The following is an 18002-nucleotide window of genomic DNA, read 5'->3' as shown; positions in this document are numbered from 1 at the left end:
CCACTTCTGACAGGCATTGGATATGGCAACCCCATCCATCTGAGAGCCCAGAAGATGGACTGTTAATGATACGTGACCGCGATGGAGAAAAGGAGAGCATCTAGGCATGACAAGGACAAAGATAATTTTCCTGGGCATGGTAGGCTACAGATTTCACTAATTTTTTTAATTTGGTGGAGGATTGGAAAGTAGTGCCAGAACTGAATTACATAAAGAACATTTTTTTCTACCATACAACATACTATTTGTGATTTTCATATATCCATTTGTTCTTAAATGATCTATTTAGTACACTGCTTGTTCCATTATTCCTTTTTCTGCCTTTTTAAGGTCCAGAATTTAAAAACTATTTCTGTAATTGTGAAAGAGATATCTAAATCTGGTTGTGTTCTTCAGGAAAGGCTACACAATGCCGGCGTAGTTAACAATAGCAGACTACTCAGCTCTCTGTTAGAGGTGTACTTCTAGCTTATAAGAAATCTCTTAAGAGTCTAGTTGCTCTCCAGACCAGCTCCTAAGGATCCAGGGGTGCCTTCTTTTCATAGCTACACCATCTGCAAAATGGGGCTTTCAGGGCCACAGGGGCAGGGGAAAAAGTGCTCCTAAGAACCTTGGCTGGAAGTGACAAACTTCATTTCTCCTCCAGCCTACTGGTCAGTACCAGTTACGTGGCCCCAACCTAACCACACAAGAGAGTGGAAAATGTAAGAGAGCCACATAATGTTCGGCTAACACCATTGTCCCTGCCACATCTGCTTACTACAAATAAGATCTGTGCTAAGAATGGCTAGACAAGGTAAGCAATACCTCTTCTAGAAGTCTTTCTCGAACATTAGTAAATATAAAATCTTGAGGGAACTTGTTGAAAGGGCAGATTCCCAGGCCCATATGTCAAGTTTAGTTTTACAGAGCTGAGATAGAACTAATACCTTAATCAGGAATATTCTACCAAGGTATGTGTGTTGCATGGTACATGTGGAAAGAAGATTCTGCATGGTGCAGAGGCAATGCAAGAATTCTCTTTAGGGGACTGGAATGTAAATGAAAAGAAACTAAAATTCAAAAACCATTCATATAGGAATGTTAGTGTCTTTTCAAGTCACCTCTTCTATACCACAAGGGAGTCCATTTTGCCCTATGGTCCTGGGAAGTTGGACAAATATCCCACCAACCCCTTGTGAGGATGAACGCAGCACTGCCCAAAGCTCCCTGTGGAGAATCACGTTAGATCAGGGCCTTTGTCCAGGTTCCTTTCTTTCTCCTCAGGTTTTCTTTCTCTTTTGCCAGTTGCTTCTGGACTCGACTTGGAGAAAAAGCAACAAGGGAAAATATTGTTTGCTTCTTCTCCAATCTCTAAAATGGGGTCTTTTCATTCTTTATTTCCCCTCAGATTGTTACTGAGGCTTCATGCCTGTCAGTTGTTATTCTTTGGAGAGAAAATTAGAAGAAAAAAATTAGATGATAATATGGGTAATTTCAAGTGTAGGCATGCAGAAAAACTTCTTGAAAATCAGGTTGCGGTATGCATTCTTATTTTAGATTTGCCCTTGTTAACATCTTCTCAATAAACAGGTGCATACAGTTCCCCAAGCTGTCACTGTTGTTTATTTAGCCTGTATGCTTCAAAATCTACTGATGGATGATACTGAACCAGCTTGAAGCTTGACTTTCAGAAACCAGAGCCTTGAAGTTTTAATGAGACTTTCTTAAAGTGTAGTCCAAAGAGTTTGTTAGAATAGGAGCATATCTCTCAAAGATACCATAGGAGTACCACATTTGTATGTTAATTTTAGTTCAGCAAATAGGAAAAATGATTATGAGTAATAGCTCTCAGCTTTCAGATAGTTCTTTTCATGTTCAAAGTGCTTGACAAACATTAATTAAATCACTGGCAGTCAAATTAGATAAATATGTTCTCTGTATGTGCATAGCTGTACCTTCCATGCACAGTCTTCTAAATCACATCACTGCAGATCAAACAGTTTTTGCCATCTGAACTTGGTTGGCTGACACTGATTCCAAGCAACAGATAATTACTGGAAGGGCTAATAATGAGGAGAGATTATGTAAGCTTTCTTTGTTTTTAAACAAAAACGTGAATTTATCCTTGATAAAAGGTACAGGATGAACCACAGTATAAAATGTTTCTGTCTCTAGGCTGGAAGGTAACAGTGATAAAGCAAACTCCCTCACAGTGTTGGAATAGCTAAACCCTAATTTAAAGAGATCATCTCATCATCAGAGAGTACATTTTATGCTTCCTGGGCTACTGATGTTTTTGGCCTCTTTAGCACCAAAAATAAGGCTTTTCAGGCTAAATATGGTATTGATTTTAGCAATATGGCAATTGTTCGTTAATGCTAGGAATCCTATTCACTACTGATTTGAGGAGGATTTGAGCCAGGAAATTAAACATAGAAAATTTTGTGATTTTTTTAGAACAACTTATGCTTTTTCCTTCATTGAATTTAATGAAGCTTTCCAAACCATCCCAAGAGATGAACTGCTCCCAATGGACCCAAAAACGAAGTATATTCCAAACAAAAAAGAGTGCTAATAGCATTCCATCTTTCAATAACTCCTAACAAATTAACACACTCTACCCACCTACATCAGACAATTGGGAGAAGGCATGCACATGCACGTGATGCACGTGTGGACACAACTTAGCCAGAGTCAGGCTTGGTCTCCTTGAGATGCTCAAACTGCATAGCTACAAAGAGGAGACTTAAGTTTTTCCTTCCATTCTGATTGCCAAACTAGTCTAGTCTGTTTCCAGGGAAGAAAAGTACTCATTAAGTATCTTGTAATTTGCTGAACAATAGAACATCTAGTTCAACCAAGTTGTTTTCTTGGAAAGACTTTGGCAAAGTACAACTTGGAGTCATGATAGCTGTTCATGTGGATCTCACAGAATGGTATTTGTTTCTCTTTTATAGAAGTGCTAACCTGTATGCCCATAAGCCTAAAATCTGAGCGATTCCTCTTCCTCACTAACGAAAACCTGGATTTCAGTGAGGATTTCATGTGACATGCTCAAGGTAATACCCACAGCCTATATGGTTTAGACCTGACAGGTGGCAGTAATGGAATCAAAACTGACATCTGCCTTAGTGTTTCTACTGTTAGATTCTTGCCATATCCCAGCAGTAAGAGTGAACTTTCTCTGATTACATTTAGAGTAGGGAGTCACCGATGAACTGATTTTTGGCCCAGAAAAACATATAAGTTATGTCTTTGTGGTATAAGTTTGTTCTCTCTTCAGTATGGAGACAGAAAATTAGACCTGGCTGAGAATGTTTAAATGGATTTAAAAATTTAATAGTATCCCAAATGTAAATGGCTTTAAAAAAGGTAAGTAAAATGTACATACGCTTTGTACATTTTGAGTGGTATTGATTCTTAAAAGTTCACTGCCTCATGTCCTCACTTCTTACCACCCCACCCTATGAAAACTCTTCTCTCAGAGGTGACACATGACATCTTTCTTGTTAACTATACCAGCTTTTATTTAATGCTTATTCCCCTTGACCTTTTTGCTGCATTTGATACTATGGACACTCTCCACCACTTACCACCCCTCATAAATACCCAACACTTCATCTCCCTGATATTTTTGTCTTCCTTGCTAACCCTGCCACCAGCCTTGCCTACCTCACATCACCTCCTGCCCGGATTATCACACAGGCTTCCATCTGGTCTTCTAGGTCCTAATCTCTTCCTCCTCTAATCTAGAATGCCAGACTGACTAATCTTCCAAATATCCATACTTTAACCTGACCTCAAAATCCCTTCTTACCTACAAGGCCTTACTTACCTTCCCTGTTTCATCTCCTTCACTTTCCTCCTGGCTCTCTACACTCCAGAAACACTTGGCCTTTTCTAGTCTCAAACACACTAAGCTTGACTCCTCCTTAGCACTTGCTTACTCCCTGCCTGAACTACTCTTCTCCGGATCCTCCCATGACTGCTTGTTTCTTTCATTCAAGTCATTGTTTAAAGGTTCCTTAGAAACATCTAACCTACTTTCCAGAGACTCATTTTGACACCTTCACATTTTATTTTCTTCAGGACAATTATTACTATTTGATAGTTGTGTATTTATTTGTTCCTCTCTGTCTCTTCCAAATGGAATGTAAGGTCCATGAGAGCAGAAACTTTTTATTTTACTGCTTTACCTCCAGAACCTAGAATAGTGCTCAAAGATTAACGAAAATTTCTTGAATAATGAACACCATAGATTATATCATTTCCAATCCATTCAGCTCTATTGCCCACTATTTCTATATAAGCACACTTTACAGTCCACACAGATCGTCCATGGAGTTTATTCTCTATTGGGTCAGGTATGTTGACCTTTTTCTCCAATCAGATTGTAAGTTTCTGAAAGGCATAGGCCCTTTTTATATTTTTCCAACCCTCCAGGCCTAGCAGAATGCTGAGCAGCATTTGGTATGTATTTAACAAACACTTATTGATTTATTTCCACTGTAACATTATATACTGCACCACTGAGCACTTTTACATCAGTAGGGCTGAAACGGAAATAAAAATAGGTTGACCATAAAAACACCAGCTTAGGGTCCATGACGGAGTGAGAGCTTGCTTTCTTACCTTCTAATTCAATCTGAGATGCAAACTAAAGTTTCCTGGGATGGGGACATGATCAATAGGAGGGTATACCCTGCAAAAATTTCTTGCTTCTTTCTCTAGCAATTGTACCCTTTGAGTGCTGATCATCTTCCAACTCTAAGGTGTTAAGATCTATGTGCACTGTTATCAACTCTTGCCACAATCCTAATGTCATCTTGGACTTCTTACTCTTCTTCCATCCCTATATATACTCACTGAACTCTCTAAGTCTTTTCCTTAGTGGTATTTATGTCCAGTATTTCTTTTTATTTATTTTTTAAAAATCTTTTTCTGTTTGTGAGGAAGATCAGCCCTGAGCTAACATCCGAGGCCAATCCTCCTTTTTTTTTTGGCTGAGAAAGATTGGCCCTGGGCTAACATCTGTGCCCATCTTCCTCTACTTTATATGGGACGCCACCACAGCATGGCTTGACAAGCAGTGCATCGGTGCACCCCTGGGATCCGAACCACGGACTGCTGAAGCTGAGTGTACGCACTTAACTGCTGCGCCACTGGGCCAGCCCTTAATATTTCTTTTTAAATTCCACTTGCTACTTCAGAACCTGACAAGATTATAGTCTCCTGTCTCATCTTCACCCCTCTCTCCCTGCCAAATCCACCCATAATGATATCCTATTAGATCAATTTTCTCAGGCTCAAATTCAGGCCCTCTATCAATAGTTCTACCCTATCATTTCAGCTTGGTTTTCTATTGTTTCTAAAATGAACCTCCTGTTTTTATTCATCTGACCTCCTAAATTGGCCCCATTCTTCACTGGCTCATTCTCTTCTCAGTGCCTTCGTTCAAGTAATTTCCTTTACCTTTTTCCTATAAACCAATCTAAATTTTACATTTTCTCTTTTGTCCTTTTAAGAAGCCTTCCCTTAATTTACATAGATATTTTCCAGTTTAAGATTTGGATTTTACAATCGAATCTTTGGTTATTAATGGTGAATTGTTTATCATTTTGTGTTTCATATTTTACTTCCCCAGTAATGTTGTAATTTTCCTGATAATAGGGACTTCATAATTCTTACAATCACGCACAGCTCTTGGCACCTCCTACGATGAATGTGTTTGGTTGGGACAGGCTCCACAGGCCTTGCCAGAATTTCCTGCATTATGAAGATGAATACTGACTGGGTGAGACAAAGCTTGTGCAACAGGAATCCTTGAAACCAGTGGGACAAAATGACCTTTGACAGCAATACCTTCCTAGTTAATGCCAAGTTCAATTTCTGAGTGATGACTCAAAACGTCTAGGCAAAACTGCAAAGTCAAAGACCTCTGATGTTGAATAGCTTTGTGTAACTGGTAACTATAAGCCAGATGCTGGCAGGTATGTGAGACAGGAAATCTGAGTTTGAATCCTGGCTTTTTGTCCAATTAATCTAGGTAATATTGAGCAACTAACTTACTCTCTCTGGGCTTCAGTTCTTCATCCATAAAATGAAAAGACTCCAGATGATATTAAGAACTAGATAATTCAATTATAAAATTACATGATTCTATTTCCAAAGCAAGGAAATGGCAGCCACAGCCTTTGGAGTTTTTCATATACTTGTTCTGCAGGATAGGATTTCCTACTTTCATGTGTAGTTAGGAAACCTTGCTTTTAGCTTTTGGCATTTACACTTTTCTGTTTCCCAATTTGTGTTAAAGTGGATGGACAGATGGTTTATTAGGCTTTCAGATGCTTGTAGTGCTGTTGTTCAATTCAACAGTGGTTTTAAACTTTGAAGGTCCACATAGAGGCTGGATCTTGTTTAGAATGGAAGACAGTTTCAACTCTTCAATTTAAGAATAATAATGTTTACTCACATAATTTAAAACAACTTGTGGATGTAACTCCAAAGGCCTAATCAGTTTCCTTTATTTTGGATGTTTCTTAACTTATTTCCACATCACAGCCTAACTCTTCCAAGCTGCAGTTTTAAAAATGAAGTTACCAGACTTCCAGTTACATTTGCATGTTTTGCCTTTTCCTGACTCATTTAACCCACAAACTCCTTCCAAATACAAAATCCTTTAATTCAGAATCACAGAAATTTAAATGTGGAAGGGACAAATTCCTTATTTTACAGGTAAGAAAACCAGAGACCTTAAAGGTCCTGGTGCTCTTTCTATTGACTATGTATTTTAGAAATAAAAGAGCTAAAGCGAGGTTAGGTTGCAGGGAAAAAAACATCCAAAACTTGTGAATTGTAAGCCCCAGTAGAAAATTCCATTCCTTGAAATTTAAGTGTCAATTAATACATTATCATAGAGAAAGTATAGATGGGAACTATGCAAGTTTGCCTTGTGATTGTTAACTACTCAATGTGACTCTTCATGTAAGTGGGACCGCGAATATGCAATTGTTGAATACCCAAACTGCATCTTAAGTGCGTGGATTAGTCAGAACCGAAAGGACACCCAAAATGTAGGTAAAGGAAAGCGTGTGAGCCTGCCGAGAGGGTCCCGGGAGTGGGGCCCGAGGGAGGGAAATTAGGACGCACTGGTGAAGCAGAGGCCGAAGAGGTGCAAGCTGCACAGCAGGTAGAGGTGGCAGGAGAGGAGCCCGGTACGCGCTGGGGCCCTGAGGCTCCAGCAGGCCAGGGAGAGGAACGGACTGGCAAGAACACCGCAGGAGGAAGCCGAGGCCGACCTAGTGAGCAGAGAAGACTTTGCAGAAAAAAAGAGAAGGCGCCAATGCGAGCTTAGAACAAGACTAGGGGATTGGGGAAAGAGTACTAAAAAGCTGAAGGGGCAGACAGGGGTGTCGAGAAGCGATGGAAAAGGACGCGCACGGAGGTGGGCAGCGAGGCGAGGTCCCCGGGCAGTGGGCAGGTGAGAGGAGCAGGGGCCGCGATCCGAGGTGACACCGCTTGCGCGGGCGGGGGTGTCCGCTGAGTCAGGGACTCCGCGCCCGCAGCGTCCGGACCGCGCAGGGGGCGGAGCCCTGAGCGCGTGGGCGGGCCGAGGGGGCGGGGCCTGCGCCTGAAGCGCCCTGAGGCCGCGGCGGCCGCAGGCCGGGAGGGGCGGTGGCGGCGGCGGCCGCGGGGGAGGGGCACGGCGTCAGCGCGTCGCCGGCTGGCCCGCGCCGGTGGCCAGGAGGGAGAGACAAGGAGGAGGAGGAGGAGGAGGAGGAGGTGAGTAGGCTCCGGGCTGGGGAGCCGCGCGGGCCAGCGGGGAGGCGGGGAGCGCGGCCCCTCCCCGCCCCTCCCCGGCGCCCGCCTCGCGGGGCCGCGCGGCGCGGAGTTCCCAGAGGGGCAGCGGCGGCGGCGGCGGCGGCGGCGGCGGCGCGGGGAGCCGGGGGGGCGGAGCTGAGGGCCGCGGCGGCGGCGCGCTTCCCGGGCGCACGCGCTGCGCTCCCTGCGCTCCCCGCGCCGCAGTCCGCCTCGCACCCATAACGGACCACCGCGGCCGCAGCCTTTCAGTCCTCCTGCACGCTGGCCATTTTCTGATTTCATTTTCTTGGGTGCTGCGCGTTGTGCGTACCTGCTTAGCGCGGCCGCGAGGGCCGGGTGGGGGCGCGTCACCCTGGCGCGGGGAGAAGGGAGGCCGGTTTCCGGGGTTGACCTGCGGAGGCAGAGGGGCCTCCGGGCCGGCTGCCGGGCTGAGTCCTCCGCTGTGTGCGCCCCCGGGCCTTCCGGAAGGGAACCTTTGCGCCTGGCCGCCGTGTCGCCCTCACTCTTCTGACCTCACCAGCCCCTCACTCCCCTCTGTCAGCAGAGACTGCACACCTCACTCGGCCGCCCCCAAACCCCTCCCCTGAGGGTCCCGTATCTGCATATTTTGATGGGGATCCAGGCAGTCTGATCGGGTGGAAAGGTTCTCTGAACCTTTGTAAATCCAGCCATGTGCCCAGCCGCGAAGTTGCAGTACTACGTTTATTTAACCGTTAGACCCAAGGGAGTCTTTTCTCTCCCAAATATAACTTTTAGAGTCTGAAAACTGTACTGCATTAGATTATCTTTGAGATCACTGTTAAGTTAGCACCTTGAGGCAGTGTGATGGGAGGTTCGAAGAGAAGGCTTTACGTTTTTTCCTTCACTTGTATCACAGTTTGAAATGGAAAACGTGAGTTGACTGCTTTTTCCACACGAGGTGGGTTTCAGAACGCGGCCCCCGTGTCCCCTGGCTCACCTTGGTTGTTGGCGCTACCCGTGAGGTTGATTTTAAAGCTCAACAGAGTGGTCAGGTAAAGGAGCTGCTGAAAAGAAGTCCAGCATAATTCAATAGAGCCATTTTATTGGGTTCTATTAACCTGTTTAACCTTAAACTAAAGCATGGCGGGAGTTTCATGTAGGAACCTACATACCAAGTGCAATGTTGAATTTTAATTAGTGCGTTCTAGGTCTGATGTGGAATAGATTCTCCGCAGCTCCCACTCCCTTTTACTACATATTTTTCTTAGGATCTTGTATTTAATGAAACAGTTTTAGTATTGAGGGTTGGGGGAGTACCTTTTGAATCATGAAAACTTTCTTTGACAAACTTGAAAACTGAATAGGTAAAATCTGAACCATAATACTGAGATAAGGTAGGAAACAGTGATGTTTATAGCATTACCAATTTGAGAAGTTAAGATGGCTTTTTTACTCTCCTTTTGAAACCGTATTGACATTTTAATCTTATGGACCACGGAAGTACAGAATTTTCTGTTTGTCAGGAACTTGAGCAGTGTAATCCAACCCCATTATTTTACGGAGATAAATTAATCAGAGTTTCTTGAAGAGAATTAACAGGAGCTAAATAGAACTAGCTGACTTAACTAACGAAACACTTAAGTAGATAATTCAGACCTTCCCAATGGCTATTCCTGTACCAAAATTTGTTTTGATTTTGCTATCTTAAAAAAAAGCCAAGTAATTACTAAATTTTATTTTTTTTCCTGTTTTGAGAATATGCCTTAGTTTGTGATTTGGACCCATTAGATACAAGTGATACAAATTATTTATAGTTAGGAAATGTTTACATTCTATTAATTGAAACAGTACTCTCCACTTTGTTTGAATTTAGTAATTATTGTCACTTCAAGAATGCTTATTCATATTCTTGATTCAGATAGTCTATGTCAGTCCCAGGATATTGGCATTTTAAGAGTCTTAGAGTTATGGTGTATATAACCTTGATATTAATTAGAAAGAAAGGTCCTACACCCATGTAGTAGTAATCGAATTCCACAATCCCTAGCATCACTTTTCTTAGTGGTCCTCAAAATGCAGAAGTCCTGAAGTCCTTGCTGGAGTGGAGTGAATTCTTTGCATTTCCCACACCACAGTGTTTAGTGCAGGCGTTTAGTAAATACTTCTTGGCTTGTGTACACTTTCCTTGGTGGGGGCTCTATGAAAGATGGACCGTGCCTTATTTGTCTGTTAATGTCTAGTGTTAAGTGTAGTGGGTACTCTGTAAATGCTTGTGGTCTTTTTGGCTTAATCAAACTTAAGAAGGTAGCAGAGTGCCTGAAAGTCGTGAATCATGATATTGTAAACTTGAAATAACTCATTTTTGTTTTTGTGTGGAATCAGATACTTTGTTAGGCTGAATTCCAATATTGAAAGAGGTAGCAGGTATCAAATATTTTATAAAAATTGAAGGAAGAAACGTAATATTGAGAATTTTGTTCTTTAACATGTGTTATTCACTGTGAAATTGGGAAAGGACCCCATTATTTAAATTTGTTGGTAGGACACCTCAGTCCTGCTAAAACAATGTGAATTTTCCACTGGAGCAAAGTTTGACAACCATGAGTTGAATGACCCTCTAATTGTTACCAAAGGCCGCGTTTTAAAGCCTTAGTTTTACTTTATAAGGATATATTTTTCAGCATATAGATCTTTGTAAGTAGCATGACTTTTGGAGGTCAGACTACTTTGGCAGCCTGACCTGAAATGATATTTTAAACAATTTTAGGCTGTATTTGATATGTCGTGCTTCGTGTTGGTGATACTGACAAAACAAAGCAAAGCAAAACAACCACTGTATTTTTTTTTCTCTTAGGCTTATCTCCTCTTTCTTTAATAGATCAGAATAGTGTGTTTTGTTTATTTAAAAAAAATTAATTGAGGAAAATTTTCAAGCATTTCTTTTGGAAAGTACCACCATTCCACCCTTTTAATAGCCTTGGAATATAATGTTTGGGCAAATGCAGAGCCGGTTCCATAGAGTGATCCCCATTTGAATAGGTAGAGTCAGAAATAATGGCTTTCCCGGGGACAACATCTTTGGACTACGTGCATTTTTTATCTACTGAACTACTGCTGAAAACAATTGTACAGTAGAGTAGGATGGTCTTTAATTTATGGGGAGCAAAGCAATTCACATCTGTCATTGCTGGTTCTTACGTCAGTCCCAGTCTTTCTGACCTATCCACTGCCTGTTCTGTCCTTTCCACTTAGTTCTTAAATTGATTTAAAAAGATTTTTTTTTGTTTGTGAGGAAGATTAGCCCTGAGCTAACGTCTGTTGCCAATCCTCCTCTTTTTGCTGAGGAAGATTGGCCCTGAGCTAACATTCGTGCCCATCTTCCTCTACTTTATATGTGGGACACCTGCCATAGCATGGCTTGATAAGCAGTGTGTTAGTCCACACCTGGGACCCGAACCTGCAAACCCCGGGCTGCCAAAGCAGAGCACGTCGACTTAACTGCTATGCCACCAGGCCGGCCCCCTTGACTTGATTTTTTTTTTTTTTTTTTTTTGTGAAAAAGATCAGCCCTAAGCTAACATCTGATGCCAGTCTTCTTTTTGCTGAGGAAGACTGGCCCTGAGCTAACATCCGTGCCCATCTTCCTCTACTTTATATGGGACGCCGCCACAGCATGGCTCTACAAGCGGTGCGTCAGTGCGCGCCGATGAACCAGTGAGCCCCAGGCCGCCGCAGTGGAGCGCGAACCCAACTGCTTGCGCCACTGGGCCAGCCCCGCACCCCCACCTCCTACTTTCTTTTTAAGACTGAAAATATATTAACCCCATCCCCTTCAGGAGGTGGGATCTAGAATTTTTCTGGTGCCCTGAGCATCTGTTGCTTACAGAGGTATGGTGTCTCACTGTGTCCCTGGCATGTACTCAGTTTGACTATGAGATTCTCTTTTTTAAAAACACTTTACTCATCAATTTTGAAATATAGGGCATAAACATCTTAATGAAGTGTGTGAAGCATCTGGAATATTTCAACATAGATTTGGATGGAATTAGGATATAGAATCATCAATAAGAATTAGTAAGAATATCTAGTCCTTTTCCCCTATACTTGGAGATTATACTTAAGTCATTTAAACAGATGACAATTTTTTTTTCTTTGAGTGTTTATTTGTAAAAGTAACCAGAGAAGTGGGGGCTGGCCCGGTGGTGTAGTGGTTAATTTTGCGCACTCTGGTTCGGTGGCCTGGGGTTCACAGGTTCCTGGGTACAGACCTACGCATTGTTTATCAAGTCATGCTGTGACAGGCGTCCCACATTTAAATTAAAGTAGAGGAAGATGGGCATGGATGTTAGCCCAGGGCCAGTCTTCCTCAGCAAAAAGAGGAGGATTGGCAACAGATGTTAGCTCAGGGCTAATCTTCCTCACCAAAAAAAAAAAAAAAAAAGTAACCAGAGAAGCAATTCCATGGCCTTTCTTTAGTAAGTGTTAAATAGTCCATAGAGTTGATATGTTTCTTGTGTGGTTCCTTTTTGTATTCCAGTTCTCTGTGGACCTGAAGCCTTGTTTTAAGCCTGCTTAAGACAGCTTGGCCATCTCCTTCTCCTTGTCTTCTCCTCTCCCCTCAGGGAGCTGGGTCCTGCTCTTGTCCACAGGTGGGTGGTTGGGGTCCTACTTCAGCCTGGGCAGTACTTGCAGAGCCAAGATACTGTGATACTGCCTCCTGGACTTGCACTCACCGAATTGATCCCTTGGATGCTGAAGACAGGCCAGCTGAGAGCTGGGCTCTTTAGCTGTTATAATTTGAACTTTTTTTGAGGGTCGACTTTTCATATGCATCAGGGACTCTAGGACACCCTGGTTTTATCCAGTCATTGCTTAGATCCCTTTCCTGACTGCTCTGCTGTTGGGTTCTCTACCTGCTTAGCTGAGTCACTTGGTAGGTGCTTTTTATCGAATTTCAGTGGTAGCTAATTATTTTCAAATGTTTAATTTTCAACCCTTGTCTTCTCTCAGTTTTGAGCTTTCATTTGACCAACTGTCTCTTAATACTTTGGCAGAGCACATTTCTTCATTATCTGTCTTTCCTTCTAGACTATGTGTAACCTCGAGTGTTGGGACTGAGTCTCTGCTGTTCCTGGCGGTGTCCTTAGCACTCGTTACAGTGCCTGGCATATAGCAGGTGATAAATAAATATTGATTAGATATAAATTCATCCCAAGAGTAAGTCTGTTATCAGTATGGGAAACCAGTGTTCATATAGAAATTTAGAATTCATACAAGAAATTCAGACATTTTATTGCCATCATTAGTACTAGAGAGTCTATGTGTTTTAAATTATAAGCATATCCTTATAAAAAATAGCCTCATCAATCATCTGCAGAGCATTTATTTAAGAAGAAAATGTATATAATTTTCACCATGTATTGTTAGGTATTTCACATTTCAGTTTTTCTTCAGTTTGATTAATATGTATATATTATTTTGTTTCTTACACGTAGAAGTTTTTTGGCCCTATAAAGAAGTGAGTTTAATGGCCCTATTTTTGTTCATTAATAATTATATACTAAAGAGTAGGTTCTCATTAAAAGGCCCGTAAATGCCTGCTCATAAAAAAGAGACCTCTGATTTTGTTCTCTATGCAATCCTAGTTATTGTACTGAGGCAAGTCATCAAACTCTTTAGTAGTCTAAACCTTTAATTTGGTGTCAGAACAGTAGTCATATATTGAATACCCAAATTACTATGTCTTTAACAAGTAATGCAAACACTCTGTATTAAAAAGGTAATGACCATAACTTTTCTCGTAGAATTTCTTGTGCTAATTTTTTAAAGAGGACTTTTGAACTAAATTTCCCGTGAAGGCCAAAATCTCATACTTTTAATGATAGTGGAGTATATATGTATGTGTAGAGAGGAAGGAGTGGTAATTTTTGTAGTGGTATTTTTAAGTGGACAGTTTACTAATTATGTTGAGGTAAACACTTTACAACTCTAAAAGGAAAACTTCAATTATCTGAATGAAATGAGGTACATGAAATTAATTCAGATGAGTGGGGGAATCCTTAGTGTAAATGATGCATGTCAAGGAATGTGACCGCAATCTTGATATATATATATATATTTTTTTCCTATATATCTGTCAGCTGCTTTTACAGCTGTGTGATTCTTTTTGGTCATGCTGGGACTCATTGATGGGAGGAGGTAAAGTTTGCTTAAAAATTTTTTTTTCCTTTGCTGCAGAGGGAATCCAGAATGTGGTATTCTGTGACAAGCATAATTGCTCATCTCTCGCCATACTGCCTGCCCTTTTAGGTGGTATACCACAGCCTTCCATTTTGTCACCTTCCTGTCAAATGTGTGTGGGGACTCCTTGAGAATACAGGTTGAGATTAAAGTCACACTCCTCTGTCCAATCTCAAGATGTTTGTACTTCCTAAAAGTTGTTACAAGTTATAAGGGTGATTGAGCTGGATAAACGTTGATTCCTTCCCTGTCCCCCTTAGAGTTTAATATTAAGCAGCATAACCCCTGATCTTTACAGATCCTAACTCGAAATGAAAATTTTACTGATTGATTAGGGTTCAGGAAAGTTTTAGGAAAATGATTTCTGTTGCCATTTACTAAGGTTTGCAGCGTTCTTGGGCTTCTGGCATCCGAAAGCTATTGTGTAATCTGTAGATAGCCTGTGTAGTTATAATGACATTTTCCTCTAGGCTTTTTTTTGTTTTGTTTTTAAACAGAGACAAGCTTATCTCAGCCACAGAGATGTGTGCTGTCTGTCACCTCTGTAAGTGAATTTTACTTGTTTCTTCAACATTACCTACAGATGCTTTACTTAAAGCACCTGAAAACAGCTCTTTGTTTTCAGCATACCCCAGCTTCTTTTTCACCTCTTGATCTTTGAGGTATAAGATGATTCATATCTTGATTACCTTGGGTGGAGTGGATATGATATCAGCAAGCTTTGTATCCAGACCTTGTGAGCAATTCCTAGGTCATTGCCCGAGACCTTCTTAAGTATATACAGGCAGCATGATTTAAGAGTTTTAGGCTTCAGGGTCAGTCCGAACTGGTTTCGACTCTCAACCATTTATGAATGGCATATGTTTGGGGAAGTTAGTTACTTCTCTGGATTTCAGTTTCTTCGTCTATAATATGGGGATAATATTACCTGGGTATATTGAGTATTTTTTTAAAAAGTAATCTTAGCTGCATTGATTTGTTGTCATATGCAGATAAATGTTTAATAATGTGAATGAATAAGCTATCTACCCAGATCATAGACTATTTTAAAAGGAAGTAGGTTTTGTTCCATTTGAAGACAGAGATAATCAAATTAGTAAAAATCTTTCCAAATGGAGGTCATGCTCAGTTGACTTTAAAACTATGTAAGGCTCTTGTAACCATCAATCTATTTACATACAAAGGACATACTGATGTGTGATATAGAGAGGCAGAATATATAGTATACTCTTTGGGGTAAGACAGACTTGGATTTATATATAGATGATCCAACACTTGGGTAACCTTGGGCAGGGTACTTTACTTTTTTGATTCAAGGTTTTCATCTGTAAAATGGGTAATAAAAGTATAAAGAATAATTAAGGGTAAAAGGATAATAAAAAGGTTGTTGTAAAGACTTAAGAGGTGAAGTATGTAGCAACTAGAAGGATGTGCAACTATGACATACAACTATCTACTGGGGCTTTGGGGAGAAAAAGGAGGAGGATTGGCGATGGATGTTAGCTCAGAGCCGGTCTTCCTCAGCAAAAAAAAGAGGAGGATTAGCACGGATGTTAGCTCAGGGCTGATCTTCCTCACAAAAAAAAAAAAAGAGGTGAGGTATGCAAAATACTTAGTAATGCCTGAATCTGTAAATACTGGTAATTGTTATTGTGACCTTGGACAAGTGACTTTCCCTCTCTCTACCTCAGGTTTCCTCATCTGTAGCATGAATCTATCAGAGAACTAATAGAGTAATTTTGGGGATTAAAGGACATAATACGTATAAGTGCTCATTAAATGTTAATTGGTATTATTATTTATACTATTAATTCAGCTTCTGAACAAATTGGACCAATTTTGAGTTAAAATGAAAGAATTTGTTCAGATATTTAATATATTTCTTATGTTGGGGGTATATTTACTATGGATTTAGGGATGGCAGTTTATCCTTCATAGCTTTCAGTGTTTTCCTTAAGGCAACTGTCCTCAAATTGTGGTGTACAGATCCATGGGGGTCACTGAGACACTTTCAGGGGATCTGTGCGATTAAAACTATTTTCATGTTAATACTAACTTTTTGCCTTTTTTTCAGCTTTGACATTTGCCCTAGTGGTATAGAAGCAATGGTGGGTAAAACTATGGGCATCTTAGTAGATATTAAATGGCAGTGGCACCAAACTGTATCAGTAATCATGGTGTTCTTCACTGGCATACTTTCACAGTGAAAAAACACCAAAAAACAAAACCCCGAAAGCCAATTTCACTCAAGAATGTCCTTGATGATGCAGTAAAAATGATTAATTTTATTAAATCTTGATTCTTGAGTACACTTTGTTTTAGTATTCTGTGTGATGAGATAGGAAATATGCAGAAAGCACTTCTGCTGTATATCCAGAGTACATTGGTTCTCTCAAGGAAAAACCCTTATGTGATTTTTTGAGTTGCAAGCTGAACTAGCCATATTTTGTGTGAAACATCATTTTTACTTGAAAGAATGACTAGACAAACTATGATTATTTGGACTTAGATATTTGGCAGTCATTTTCTTGAAAATGAACAAATGAGCCTGTCATTTCAGGGAAAACAACTGACAATATTTGTTGCTGATGATAAAAATTGAGCTTTCAAGTAAAAATTAAAATTTCAGAAAACTTGTATTGCTTGCTATGCTTTTGCTGTCTTCTCAATACTTAAAGATTTTTCTGATGGGAGAGGTGGTGATATTAATGCATGTTAGTTTTTGCTGTGGTACTAATTAGTTATGTCAAGATTTGGAATATCTGCATAACTCAATAAACCAATATTTTGAAAGTGATCATTATTACAGAATTATGGGTAAAAGAGCATTATAAAAAGCAAGTAACAGAATGCAAAAAGTTTATGTGATATTAGATTCCATGTTACAACTAACCCTTAAACTCCTACTTGTCAAGTTTTGGTGTAGTATCAAAGAAGTACGTACATCTCAATTATCTGAAAAGGCTATTAATATTAACATATACTTCCTTCTTTCTCACTACATATTTGTGTGGGGCTATTCTTTTTCATATAGTTTAATCAAAACAATGTATCACAATAGATTGAATGTAGAAGCAGATATGAGAATCCAGCTGTCTTCTATTAAGCTGGACATAAAAGAAACTTGCAAAAGTTGTAAAACTCTCATTTTTATCACTAAGCTTGTTTGTTTAGGAGAGTAATTTTTCATAAAATATGTTACTTGTCATGTTAAATACATTATTAACATTTTAAAATGAATTACTATATACTTAAAATTTTCTCATTTAATTTCTAATATGGTAAATATTGATAATTATTACTCACATTAACAAAAACTCTTAGGAGTCCTCAAGTTTTGAGAACATAAAGGAGTCCTGATGCTAAAAAGTTTGAGAACTGCTTTTTTAAGGGAAAGAGGCTAGATTTATCAAATGAGTAAAAGTTCTAAAGTTTTAATCTTCTAAGTATTCCTTTGGAATATGGACTACATGCCTTGTTTCTTTTCTTAAGGATATGTCACTGGACTTCCATGTCATTCCCCAAATGGGCAGAGGGTTCCTGTATGTGTTTTTAAAGATTTTCATTTTTATTTAAGATTGATGCTACCTACATGGTTGCTATGCAGAATTGAGATATGGTTAATGGTCGTTCCAGTCAGCGTATTAATTCTTGATAGCACTCTTTTGGTTGTGAGCTATTCAGGCAGTTTTCAGAGCTGTTCACCATGGCAAGCTACTTCAGGGTTGTAGTGAAGTTCACTTTGCTGAAAATAAACTGCCATTTTTCTCTCAAGCCTTTACAGTAGGCTAATCTGTCTGCTGTAAAGTCTTGACATTTCATAGCTGTTTTCTAGATAGTCTATCCACAACTTATAAATGTGTTTGTGAGTTAGTTATTTGCCACAATGTAATATGAATTACAGTTGAGTTCTATAGTGCTGTTAATAGTATGGGCATAGTCTCGTTGTAGACTATTAACATCTTCCTGTAGGGAACTATATTCTGACTTCTAGAAAT

General features: G+C 40.2%; 1 protein-coding gene and 1 long non-coding RNA gene across 8 annotated transcripts in view; one reads left to right on the top strand and one right to left on the bottom strand.

Annotated features, from left to right (window-relative positions):
• The window catches only part of LOC131410704 (uncharacterized), a 145559-nt gene extending 137252 nt beyond the window's left edge, over positions 1-8307 (bottom strand). Inside the window, exon 1 of the long non-coding RNA XR_009221397.1 lies at positions 8114-8307. This is a non-coding gene — a long non-coding RNA (uncharacterized LOC131410704). The remainder of the gene's footprint in view (positions 1-8113) is intronic.
• The window catches only part of GTDC1 (glycosyltransferase like domain containing 1), a 385507-nt gene continuing 374728 nt past the window's right edge, over positions 7224-18002 (top strand). For 3 of the 7 annotated variants that reach the window (XM_058548909.1, XM_058548910.1, XM_058548904.1), the window contains exon 1: positions 13284-14548. The gene's annotated coding sequence lies outside the window, so the exon portion shown is untranslated. Of the gene's footprint in view, positions 7463-12231; positions 12414-13283; positions 14549-18002 lie in introns of those variants that run through there. The other 4 variants (XM_058548905.1, XM_058548906.1, XM_058548908.1 and 1 more) reach the window with 4 other exon arrangements.

Source organism: Diceros bicornis, chromosome 10 (genome assembly GCF_020826845.1).
Source record: "Diceros bicornis minor isolate mBicDic1 chromosome 10, mDicBic1.mat.cur, whole genome shotgun sequence".
NCBI classification, from domain to species: domain Eukaryota; kingdom Metazoa; phylum Chordata; class Mammalia; order Perissodactyla; family Rhinocerotidae; genus Diceros; species Diceros bicornis.
This window is presented reverse-complemented; position numbering and strand designations above follow the sequence as displayed.